Source organism: Frieseomelitta varia, unplaced genomic scaffold (assembly GCF_011392965.1).
Source record: "Frieseomelitta varia isolate USP_RPSP 00005682 unplaced genomic scaffold, Fvar_1.2 scaffold_677, whole genome shotgun sequence".
Lineage (NCBI taxonomy): Eukaryota > Metazoa > Arthropoda > Insecta > Hymenoptera > Apidae > Frieseomelitta > Frieseomelitta varia.
In genome coordinates, this window is record NW_025110453.1 from 45,751 (window position 1) to 58,234 (window position 12,484).

Sequence of the window (12,484 nt, forward strand, 5' to 3'; positions counted from 1 at the left end):
GGTTTCGTAGCTGGCCTCCGCTTTTCTTGGAATTTTTCTCTGCTCTTTGTCAAGCAGAAAACTTTCGCTCGATTGAACGGACAATCAACGACGATATACCGCGTCTCCGCTAACTTTTATAAATAACTTATGGCCATTGAAAAGGATAAACAGTGAGTGGGCGGGCGGGAAGCGGCGGGAAGAATGAAACGGGAGAGAAAGCCGGCTGCTTTCACAGAGCAAGAATAAATTGACTTTTACGATAATTCGTCCCTTTCCCCCATCTCTCGCGAGTTGAACGAAAATGATAAATAAAACATGGAAAATTATATATAAAAAACAGTTTCTCCTTCTTTGTTTCAGGTAAGATTTCCGATGGAATGGAAGACCTCCGTCAAAGCTGACTTAATCCCTGTAGAAACGTGAGTAACGTAGAAATCGGCACGCAAGTGATACGCATCTCGATTAGTCAGACATCGTTGCTCGATCGCTTATCGCCCGTTATCCCAATAGTTTAGAATCGTTGCAATCGTAATCTCTCGTTTGCGAACGTTAACGAAGTTTCAAGGATGTTTTGTATACGCAACTTTTGTGACTCACTGCACACGCTCCACCTCGACGTTTATTAGATTAGACAGTCGACTCGTAACTCACCCCGGCGAGCGTCAATTGAAATTTTCCGTACGCGTGCAATCAGCAGGCTGGACTTGTCATTTCCTTCGCGCGGTCACGCGTCTACACCCTCTCCCCCCCCCCCCCCCCCCCCCCCCCCCCCCCCCCCCCCCCCCCCCCCCCCCCCCCCTCCTCCTCCCTCCGCCTTGCACTCTGGTAGAAGCTGACCAATCCGAAGGGTGAGACGAGCGAAACGAACCCTCGGGCTTTCGGGTTTTACCGTCGGGGTCAGCTTCCACACAAGCGAGGTCGGTTTCCAACCCCCTCGACCGCCTTGAAACCCGAGGGGTTAGAGACGGCGGTTAGACGCGGCCAGCCGATTAAGACGTCGATAAATAATATTAATTGTCGGCCAACTCTCGTGCCAAAAGCACCCACTCTTCCTCCTCCTCCTCCTCCTCCCCCATCCCCCTCTCCACCCTCCCCCTGCTCGTGCCGTGGAGAGACGCGGTCGAGAGCTGGTCGAAGGGGTGGGATGCGTTGCGTTTAATCAATACCCACGTAATGCTGCTGCTGCGGATGGATGATGGCGATGCTGGAGTGCGGGAAAGACGGTGTTGATGGAAGTAGAGCGTCTGTGTCGATGGTGGGTGGCGGTGGTAACGACGCTGGTGATAGTAGTAGTCTGTGGCGATGGTGGCGATGGTGGTGGTGGTGGCGGTGGTGGTGGTGGTGGTGGCGGTGGCGGCGGCGACGGTGGTACCGATGCTGTTGCCTGTAAGTTTATTACGTAAGCCGGGCCTCCTCGACGCGCTGAACGCAGCCTCGAGTTGTGTAATTAAAATTAATAATTCCGCGGCCTCGATGCAGCCTTGTCAGACGACTCTATTTGCCTTGCTGCCTGCCCCCTCCCCGCGTTTCGTCTTCTGCTCGTCGGCGTCTTCCGCGTCTTCTACTTAATGCTCCCCGATACCGATTCCACCTCCGGTTTCTCGAACGCTTGTCGCGCGGCGTCTCGACAATGGTGCTTGTAATCGCGCGAAAGTGCCTCCACTCGTCGAACGCTCCCCCCCCCGGGGGGGGGGGGAAGAGGAACTTTCGTCGGGGCGAAAGCCGACCATACGCCGACCGTACGTCCGTACGCTTGGAAATTTTCGTGCTCGTCTCTCTATTTTCCTTTCCCCTTTTTCCTTTTCTTTCCTCTAAGTCTGAGAAAGTTCCGCTTTGTCGGTGAAACGAGAAGCCGTTCCGTTGTCAGGGCGCGAATAAAAAATTCAGCGCGCCTCTTCCCCTGATTCCACGTGTGTTTTCTTAACGAGACGTCTGACACGACGTTTCCGGGCACGACCGCCAGCGCGGAGCGTTAATCGATCGATACAACGTAAAACCCCCTCGGTTTTATATTTAACTTTCTGCCTTCTTTTCGCCGCGTTCGAATCTGTCGTTGTCGTACTCGTTACAAGTGCAACGACCAATCTAAGTAAATAAAATTTATCTCAACGGAAACTTGAACACTCGAGCTCACCGAAGAATCGTATTTCGATCTCTCTTTGTCGTCGACTTCGTCTAATACTTTTGTCGAACGAGTCCCCGGGATATACGTACCCGCGAGTCGCGTTTTTCGGATCTGAAGGATCGCCCGCGCTGGTATATAGGTACTTGAGACGAGCACTCGACCCACGCAGGTGCTCGGCGCGAGCGTTCGCGCACTCGAAAGCACTCGCGCGAATGCTCTCGTTTTTCAACGCCGTCACCGCCGCCAGCCAACGCGACAATGAGCGCTCTAATGCAGTAACGATTACTCCGGGGGGAGGGGAGGGTTGGTTTTTTAAGGTGTGCGTGCTAAGTACACGATCCGACGTGTACTCGAGCCGTGTATGCGCGTCCTTTTGCTCTCTGCGAGCATCTCTGGCATCTGGTCTCTTTGTCATTCGTTTCGCTGGAAACGATCTCGACAGTCGTGTTTAGATTTGCGGCGAATTTCGAGGACAGATAGGATAAAGTCCGTGTCGAGTCGATCAAGACTGCCTCTGCTTTTGTGAAAGTCCAGTTTGAAGGTTGTCGGTATAATACGAGGTAACGAATAACAGGTAACGACTCGTCAAGAGCGACAATTTCGATGTTCAACGCCGAAAAAATTAAAATGAACAATTTTCGCAGAAATTTTCTTATTTAACGTTCGCATCTTTTTGTTCTACGCGCGAAATTACGTTGACTGTACAAAACTCGTTTCGGAGGGAGGAACGAGAGTTTCGATACATTAGTCAAATTCGATTCTCTCGAAAATATTTTGTCCTGCATATCCTCGACCGATTCTCACACGAAGAAGGATTTCCTCTCCGCTCGGAAATTAAGCAAATTCACGCGTGCCTGACAAGTTTTCAAACTCGATTCCCTCGAATGCGAGACCTCCGACGTAATCTTGTTGCTCTCAATTTTCGTCTTCTTTCGAACCATAGAATCTCTCGGGCTTCGCTTACGTCACGAGAACCACGATGCAGATACCGTGGAGTGCAATAATATCTTTGTCGAGTTTGACATTGATCGTGGAAAATACGAAACGTGGTATCGCGTGTAACGTGGCGCGGAGAGAAAAGGGGGTGGAGGGGAGGAGGTTGTTATAGTTCTTTGCAACTTCTATGGGGGTTACAAGTAAAGCATAGAGGGAAAGGAGAGACTAAAGTGGTTTCGAATCCGTGCCTCGTGAATGTAATCTCGCTGCCAGACGGACAGACTGTCGCATGGAGGTTACCTTCTTATGAATTTTATATCGATAATTTCCCTCCGTCCTTACACTATAGTTAGGCTCGACAGACCCGAGAATAGGTCGAGTCTTCTAGAACTTGTTGTATCAAGGTCAATAGCCCTTTCGCGCATCGTGTCGCACGGAACGGGAGAGTCTTGTGCGGAAAGCATTGAGCTGTACTACTGCGAACGAGCATTCTCCTATATTTTTACCGATCCGGGGACTATTCTATTCGGGGACAATTTCTTTTTTACTCGCTGCAAAGTCTCTGGTTTATCCTACGGTGAAATTATTCGTCGTTAAACATTTGGAACGAGAATTGAAAATGTTTTGAGGTGCCGAGTGTGCACGTGTCAAACTGGCAATACGGAGAAAATTAGAAATTGGAATTCGAAATCGTAAATATGAAATGTCGATAAAGATAGTTCGGGAAAAATTATTCTATTCGGGGACAATTTCTTTTTTACTCGCTGCAAAGTCTCTGGTTTATCCTAAGGTGAAATTATTCGTCGTTAAACATTTGGAACGAGAATTGAAAATGTTTTGAGGTGCCGAGTGTGCAAGTGTCAAACTGGCGATACGGAGAAAATTAGAAATTGGAATTCGAAATCGTAAATACGAAATGTCGATAATGATAGTTCAGGAAAAATGTGTCCTTTTCGCCTGTGAAGTATTCAATTCTCACCTGGTATTGGCTCATGGCTTATAGATCGTGGTACATTCTGACTACACAATTTCCAGTATAAAATCCAAGGTGAAATTGAATATGATCCAACAACATTCGAGGGTCAAGATTTTCACTGCTTTTGACGTTCCGTGCAAATCACCGAGCGCGTAAATAAATTTCTAGAAGAGGAACGGCCGCGGGATCCTCGGGAAGAAAATGTTTGAGGGAGGGAACACCTGGCGCGACGCGTGATTCCCGCATAAACAACGAAAAACAGTAGAAAAGCCAGCGAGATGATGCCAGCTTGGCGAGCACGAGGTTCGGTCGCATAAGGTCGCGATATTGCGCCCATCTCCCATAAAAGCAATAACACTCGACATGGTAATAAGATTCTCTCCGTTTGCGCGCAGCTCTCATCGATTCCAGTTATAGCGCCGTCCGTTGCAATAACAAAGAGAATAGTAATACGGTAACGTACCTCTCGTTATCGGGCCTCTCGTATAAATCGCACGAAACTGTCGTCTCGCCGCGCGAATTCGCTCGATGAAAGTTCGACACCGGAACATCCAATCTGGGAACGATGATAGCGCATCGGAAAAACGCGGGTTTCGTTTTTTTCTTTCTTCTTTTTCTTCTTCTTCTTCTTCTTCTTTTTTTCGGTAATTCACGAACGGCCCGGTGCCAGAATAATTTTCATGCTCGATGAGTCGCAATTTCCAGGCGCGCAACGTGCACACGTGATATAGATATAATTCCGCTTACACTTCGTTAATGCGATGCAAATTTATAAGCAAATTTCAGCATAACCGCGCACACGGTGCGCAACAGTTTGTACGCCGGCCCTTTATTATGCACGGTTACGGTTTAACGGTGTTTAAGCTGGCCGTAATCAATTTTATTGGGGGCTCCAGACCGGAAACCTCGGCGATAAATCTATCGGGATCGGATTTTTCGACGCCAGCTGCGCCGCGTCGTTCGCCGCTCTCCCGCGATGTCCCGCCGAATCTGTCACGTTCTTGAGTAATATCCGACTACGGAACACAGTTCGCCGCGATGAATAAACTCTGGTCGCCGATTGGAAACTGGTCTCGTTGCGGGATGGGAAATCGAACGCGTACTTGCCCGCAGCTGTACACAGGTGAAAAGACTTCGCGCGAAAAAAATTTAGCGTCGCGCGATCTTAAGCGAATACAGTAAATGAATAATATTTCTGTTATGGTACATGTATTTAGGAATGTAGCACTTGCTATTAGCCACAAAGAAAAACAATTTACATTCGTTTGTTAGCAATTGATCTTTCTATTGAAATTGTGCGACTCATGCGTACACACGTTCTTGGTAGAGGCAAATATTTTTAAATTTTGAAGTAGGACAAAAAATAATTATCCCTTTTGTTTTAACGAGTAAACATATCTCGACATATATATTTAATTTAATAAGAAAGAGAACTGCTCCAATAATACAGTGGAATATAAACGGTTACGAACAACTCCAAATTCTCATAAATAATTTCAGCCCTGATATTATCTGCCTTCAAGAAACAAATTTCAAAAAGAAATCACCAGCCTACACTAAAACATTTCAATACCTTCGTCAAAAACAGGGTAAACGAGAACCACGCCAGCGGAGGAGTGGCCATTGTAATTTCGGATAAATATGATTCTACTGAAATCCCATTAAATTCAAACTTAGAAGAATGCCACACCACAGAAACCTAACCCATAGACAGAAATACGGAATCAACGCAAACATAAACCTGACTTCTTAAAATGACATACAAAAAGTATCAAAATATCTCAAAAAAACATAAACTACTACACACATATTTAATGGCACCGTTGCCGCTAATTATCTCGCTGTCGATACGAAGAAAAATAGGAGAAGAAGAACTGTGCCAGAAAAAGAAAATATACCATTTCGTTAACAATCGTTCGGTCGCCGTATTATTTTCAAGAAAAGACATTGTGCAAACTACTAAAAAAATTATTCACGAATTCTTCACGTTAGTGTCAAAATTCGTTTGCTAAATTTCACTACTGAGGTTATGAAATTGTACTTGGAATTTTTTTTTTTTTTTTTTTTTAGTCGAGAAAGATAAGAACGCTTTGAACATTGAACAAGTCTGACAAAGTCTCTCTCAAAAATTTCTCTCGCGGAAAAATCCGTCTTTCGTTCGCACACGCACGAAAAGGAAACGCAGTTACCGTTTTGGCCGATCTGACGTAAAATGTTTGTCGGTGATGACCGGTTTGCTTGCGATGAATCGGAGATTTGTTACCATTGTGACAAATTCGTGTCGCGGTGAGTTGGCACACGAAAACGGCCTCGTCGAATCAATTGCCTACAGTGTACACCGGATGCAGCAACGCTAATTCCCAGGACACTCGAGGACGTCGAGAGCGAAAGAATCAATCTCGAGGGGAGGAGATGAAAGCGGCTGAAAGCGGCGGAGTTTAGGGGGCAAGTTTCTTTTAACGCAATTACCATAATGCCGTTGTCGATATTCTCGATCGAAGAGGAGGGAGCTGGTTGTCGCGTCGCCCGATCGGATAACGCGGTGGCAAACAGACATCGAGACGACTTTAAGCTTTTCCCAAGTGCTTGCGGTCTGTCCCGGGTTCTTGTAACTGACCGGGAGTTCTTTCTCGCTTCACGTCGCGAGAGCGCCGCTTAACGAGCAAACCGATCGAAAACGATCGAAAGGCGCCGTGTCGAGACTGGGAGGAGAATTATTTTTCGGGAAATTTGCTGGTTGATGGTTGATCGATACAGAGTGGTGAATCGATGAACGTCGAGGCAGCGGTTACACAGCGAGGAAGTTTTTTAAGTGGCCGGGCGACCGGCCGGGCTGTTCGGTGTAATTGACGGAAAAACTTATCGATACTTTTCGATATCGGCCCCTCTACACTCGGCCGTGTACTTTCCATCGACGAAAACGATTGCCTTAATTGCCCTGGCTCGGCCGTTCTATTCGCTCGCTCGCTGCTGCAATTAATCCATGGTCTGCCGATTGATCGATCGAACACTCGCCCGCGGCCTCTCACTCTTCTTCGCGAAATTCTCGTCCATTTTTTCCAGCAACGGATCGACACCTTTTCGCGCGTCTTGGATCGATTTACGCACACTTGCTGTCAGAGCGATTTTCATCTTGAACATGGCGGACCGCGAGTGTTCTGGCGGCGGGCGGTAACCGGAAAACAGATATTACGAGGTTGATGTTACGGTTACGCGCTGTTCCAGAGGAGAAGAAAGAAGGAAAGAGAGAGAGAGAGAGAAAAAAAGAAAAGAAAGTGAAAAATCCAATTTAAAACGGACGGGGCGTGGGTGAAGGGGGAAACCGCGGGGATTAAAAAACGTTAGGCGAGTTTGAAACGAAAGTAGATTGCACGGTAGCGAGATCTTGCGTAATCGGTATGCGCCGACTCGCGTTACGCCTTTTTGCTCCGGGTTTTACCTTCGGGGAAGGAATAACATAGTGGCCCGATGCTGTTTCGCCCTCGCGTGTTATTTTCATTCGCGTGATTAGCACTGTTACCGACGACAATTTCCTTGAGAGGAGGAACCCTCCCACGAGGAATCTCGCAAACGTTTGTTCTATTATCCGTTCTCTTATCCTGCCTCTGTTCGTTATCTACGTGTACAGGATGAATTCGACTGATAATATCGTGTCGAACGTATAAATTGACAAGTCACGAGTTACAAATTATCGAAGACTGTCTCTCTTATGATTTTGAAATGTCTCATCGGTAAGGTTACTCAGACATTTATTTTATTTGTAAGACCCTTGTTACTGGTAACGTGTAACTTGTAAAATTTCATTAACAATGTCAGTTGATTCCATTGTGCAAGGAGATCTTGATCTGCAGCGTCGTTGTTTTGTACGAATGTGTGCGTAGTCGGACAGTTGATTCTATATCACGTAACGTTCTATTTCTCACTCGCTGAATATTATCTGACGAAACTAGTTCTGAAGCACAGATTACGAATATTTTCGTGTCGAAAGTAAAATGAAACGTTTTGGGTGCTCGTTGCAAAACATCGGAACGCACGTTTCAACTTTTAACTACCTTGCATTGTTTTGTGTTTTAATTTTACACTTGTCCAATGCACTTTCCATTATTCAGTTTAAAAATTCTTCGTTATTAATAATTTCACAATCAAGTTTAGTTATCTGAAGTAAAAACATCGAATTTCATCTTCTATTAACATGTCTGCACGATCGTCTACGATAAATTTATATACGTTTATGGTATTCGACGGTTGAACGTGTCAGCAGATGTGTTTAACTTTTTAATTCGAAGTACGTGGCCTCGCCGAAACGACTTCGTCGTTTTCTTCTTGCGTCGCATTTAAAAATAGCGGCTCCTCTGTTTCTCCCGCTGCTGTTTCAATTTTAAACACTCGAAACGTTTCGCCAGACGCCACGGAGTTTCGTATTAACGTCAAAGTGTCAGTGTTCTTAACCTGGCAACTTTCGTGCATGAAATTTTCACCACGACGAGGACGATCGGCGAATCGTTGGTGTGTCGTGAGGGGAAAATTCAAATTGAAATATTAATTGGCCCCCAGAGGGGGGAGGGCGGGTTGGATCCCTTCTCCGTGGTCCGCGAATTTACGTATGCATTTATATACACGGCCATCCGCTGACATGCGTATGCATTTATGTATGTAGCTACGTCTCGACGTACAAGGCGCGCCACTTATTCTGACCGCTGCAAATAACTTTGCCCGGTTGTTTGCATATCCGAACTCTTTCCACGGCGAAATTGTGTACGCGGCGAACAACGGGGAACAACTCGTGGACCATGCAACATTGCACGTTGCACGTGCGTTTCAGAATTACAAGTACAAACGTGACAACGCCCCCGGCAGAAGAAGAAACAACACTGTGACAAACGTGCTCACTTCCGCTCGGAGGGTACATTTCATTTTTGAACTTCTCCGCGAGCGAAGACCTTCAGTCTTCATTTAACACCCAATTGGAGGAATCACGTTTGACTCGTGGCAAATTGACAAGTAGAAATGGATATTCTGGATTTAGTATAAAAAAGAAATATTGAAAAAACTACTAAAAATTACGAAAACCAGCGTGTTAATTTATCAGACGAAAAATTACTAAAAATTACTAAAATCATCATGTTAATTTATCAGACGAATTATTTTGTATCGTTTTACTTTTAAGGGCAGCTGAGAATGTTTTATTACCTGACATTTCGTTCGTCAAGCCCGGCCAGGCTGATCTATTTATATAGAATTAGACCATTCTTTTCATTTATTCAATTCGATTGCATTCGGGTCAACAGTGGTCGCAAGTGGGAAGATATTAAAAGACAGTTACAAATCGATAATGTAATATTGATTTTACGATGAAACTGCAATCGCGCTTGTTCTACGGGATAGGAATGATTGATTGTTTGTTTCTACACGCAGCAATTTTCGCTCTTGATCCTCAGTGAGAAATGCATCGAGCAATTTTATCTCCTTGAATTAAGCTCAGCTGTGCATTTCTAACATCTGGCTAACGTAAGAGAAGATTCTCACGTCAGGATCGTATCTGTGTGCTCGTGAGAGTGTTGGAAAAAATTTCTCTCAGAGGCAGAAAATGGCACCAGCCTAATCGACAGAGCGTTTTGCCTTGACTTGGGAATTACTTGAAAATTACAAAGACGTAAGAAAACTCGCAGATTTGATTCCGTGTCTTATCACGCGACCCGTTCCCGACAGAAGACTACGTACTCTCTGTGTCAGTTGTCACTGGGGAACGTTCGTAACAGACTGAAACTTCTCGCGTTGATAACCATTTCGAACTCGTTACCTGAATTTCTCTGGAGACAACGCGTGATAACGAGGGGCTATTGGACAACTTTCTAGCATTGTGCTGTATGACGTGGATTTAGGACAACGAAGTCCTAGTGCAAGCTGACCAATAATGACCGTGACGGATTTAGACACACACGCGGATTCTCCTAATTATAAACATGAAATAATAGATATAAACACGATTATAAATACGAAACAAAATCATAAATTGTAAATTCTGTAAGTAGCAAAAGTTTCCTGGTAGGTACTGTTCCGTATCGTTTAGTCTTTGATTCAGTTGTTCGATATTGACCTTACTTAATTGTTTTTTAGTATCGCAAAACATGGAAGATATATTTTCAAACTGTTCAATAATGTGCTACTCAACTATAGCGACTTTCGCGTATATTTATCTTTCTGAACTCATAGCTCATTTGTTTCTCAGCGGAAGAGAGCTGTATAATCTGTTACGTCGTTATGAGTTTAAAACAAACTTCAGTCTATCCATTTTCCTTTTTTTCAATTTCGAGATTTCAATTCATCCAAAGTTTATTCTATAATTACATAGCGTAAAGCACCGTCGGATTGTCACACAGTTTTGCACGGTTTGCGTCAGAGGTATAGTTTCGCGAGAAATCTCACCGTAGCTAAGAACACGACACAACTCTCGCAATGCCGACAAACTAAGAATCACTATGTTCCGCGTTGTCCCGCGATATAATATAAAACACTCCTCAAGCTGCTCGATAATATATCGTGCGCGAGCTACGCGCAATGCCGCCAAATTAAAAATGCCACGTCCCATGCTACGCCATAGGATAATACTGCATATTATATATATATATATATATATATATATATATATATATATATATATATATATATATATATATTCCGCGCTGTGTTTCTCCGTGTATTTCCCACAGGAGAAACGATATGCCCTCCGTAGCATCTCGCGCGCATATATCCAGAAAATTTTCAAGCTTCGCTCCGTTGTCCTTTTCGATGCCATTTACAACGCCGAAACGTACGCGCGCCGCCTTGATTTAATTGTCATCGAAAATGAAAGGCGCGTTGTTAGTCGAGGACAAAAGAAGGCGGGGGTGGTCGCGAGGGAGAACGAGAGGAATGATTTATTATGTCCCCGTGGCTCGATGCCACTGACACGAGAAGAGAGACAGAGACAGAGAGCGTGCTCACGGCACGAAGTGGAAGAATAATTTGCAAAAATGGAATTCTGTCGGTGGTGGACGTTGACGAGCGAGCGTCGCGAGCGAGCGCGTACGTGCGCGCGATCCCGCGCGAAAATACATAAGGCGGGGAGTAATTGTGATTCGTTGTATGGCGTGCTTGACGAATGAAATTCCGTGGTCGAAATAAAATTGCAATGTCGCGCGGCATTCGCGGGCAAAGCGTGCGTCGTTGGTCAATGATTTAATTACACTGTTGCTCGTCAATTTCAATAGCCGATAGAACGCGTTCCCCGCGATCGATACTTCTGGCCCCTCGCTTGTTGATCGGAGAGTTCCTCCCATTCGATTAGAACACGCGCCCGTCACTCGGAGTATTTATCGGAATAGAAGAATTGATTTCACGTAGTGATGAAGACGTTGAGAAGAGAGAATAAATCAACAAGTAAAGTTAGCCATACAAATGATTCAGGAAACATACACCGAACTTACCAACGACCACAAACGTGTAATAATCACCTGGACCCCGTCATATCAAGGAATTAAAGGTAACGAAAAAGCCAAAGAAGCAACAACAGACCAAACAAATGAAACCAACATCCCAATCCCACACCAATACCTAATAGCTTCAACGATCAAAGCGGAAAGAGAAGAATGGAACAGAATTTGAACTACGACAAATAGAACCAAAATACACGACATAGCACACCATTTCTATCAAAAAATACCAAACAACAATATAAGCAGACAATCAGCGGTAATCTATACAGATTCCTTGACTACAATAAGCGCGATAACAAACATCAATAGCAAGAAAAAGAACGAAGTCATACAAATGATTCAGGAAACATACACCGAACTTACCAACGACCACAAACGTGTAATAATCACCTGGATGCCGTCATACCAAGGAATTGAAGGTAACGAAAAAGCAGACTCCTTAGCCAAAGAAGCAACAACAGACCAAACAAATGAAACCAACATCCCAATCCCACACCAAGACCTAATAGCTTCAACGACCAAGGCGGAAAGAGAAGAATGGAACAGAATTTGAACTACAACAAATAGAACCAAAATACACGACATAGCACACCATTTCTATCAAAAAATACCAAACAACAATACAAGCAGAAAAGAAAGGATAGCTATGAATAGACTTCGAATCGGACGCTCCAAGATCACACACGAATACCTCCTAAGTGAAACAGAACCACCTTTCTGCAACACCTGCAACCAACAAATCAGCATCCAGCACCTGCTACATGAATGCAGAAAATACCGAAACACAGGAAGTAAATACGGATTAAACCAAAACACCGCTCTAACCTGCCAGAAACAACAAAATAACGTTATCAACTACCTAAAAGAGACCCAACTACTAGACCAGTTATAAAGAGACAATTTCAACATGTCGTAGTCAATGCGACGCTAAATCCCCATTTAAAAAAAGAAAACAAGTGAAGAATTATACGCCACGTTTTATAAATGTCA

General features: G+C 44.7%; 1 protein-coding gene across 1 annotated transcript in view; it reads left to right on the forward strand.

Annotated features, from left to right (window-relative positions):
* Positions 1-378: 378 nt before the first annotated feature.
* LOC122535143 overlaps positions 379-12,484 on the forward strand; it is a gene marked incomplete at its 3' end in the record, with an annotated part of 165,779 nt that continues 153,673 nt past the window's right edge. Inside the window, exon 1 of the mRNA XM_043666391.1 lies at positions 379-401. The remainder of the gene's footprint in view (positions 402-12,484) is intronic.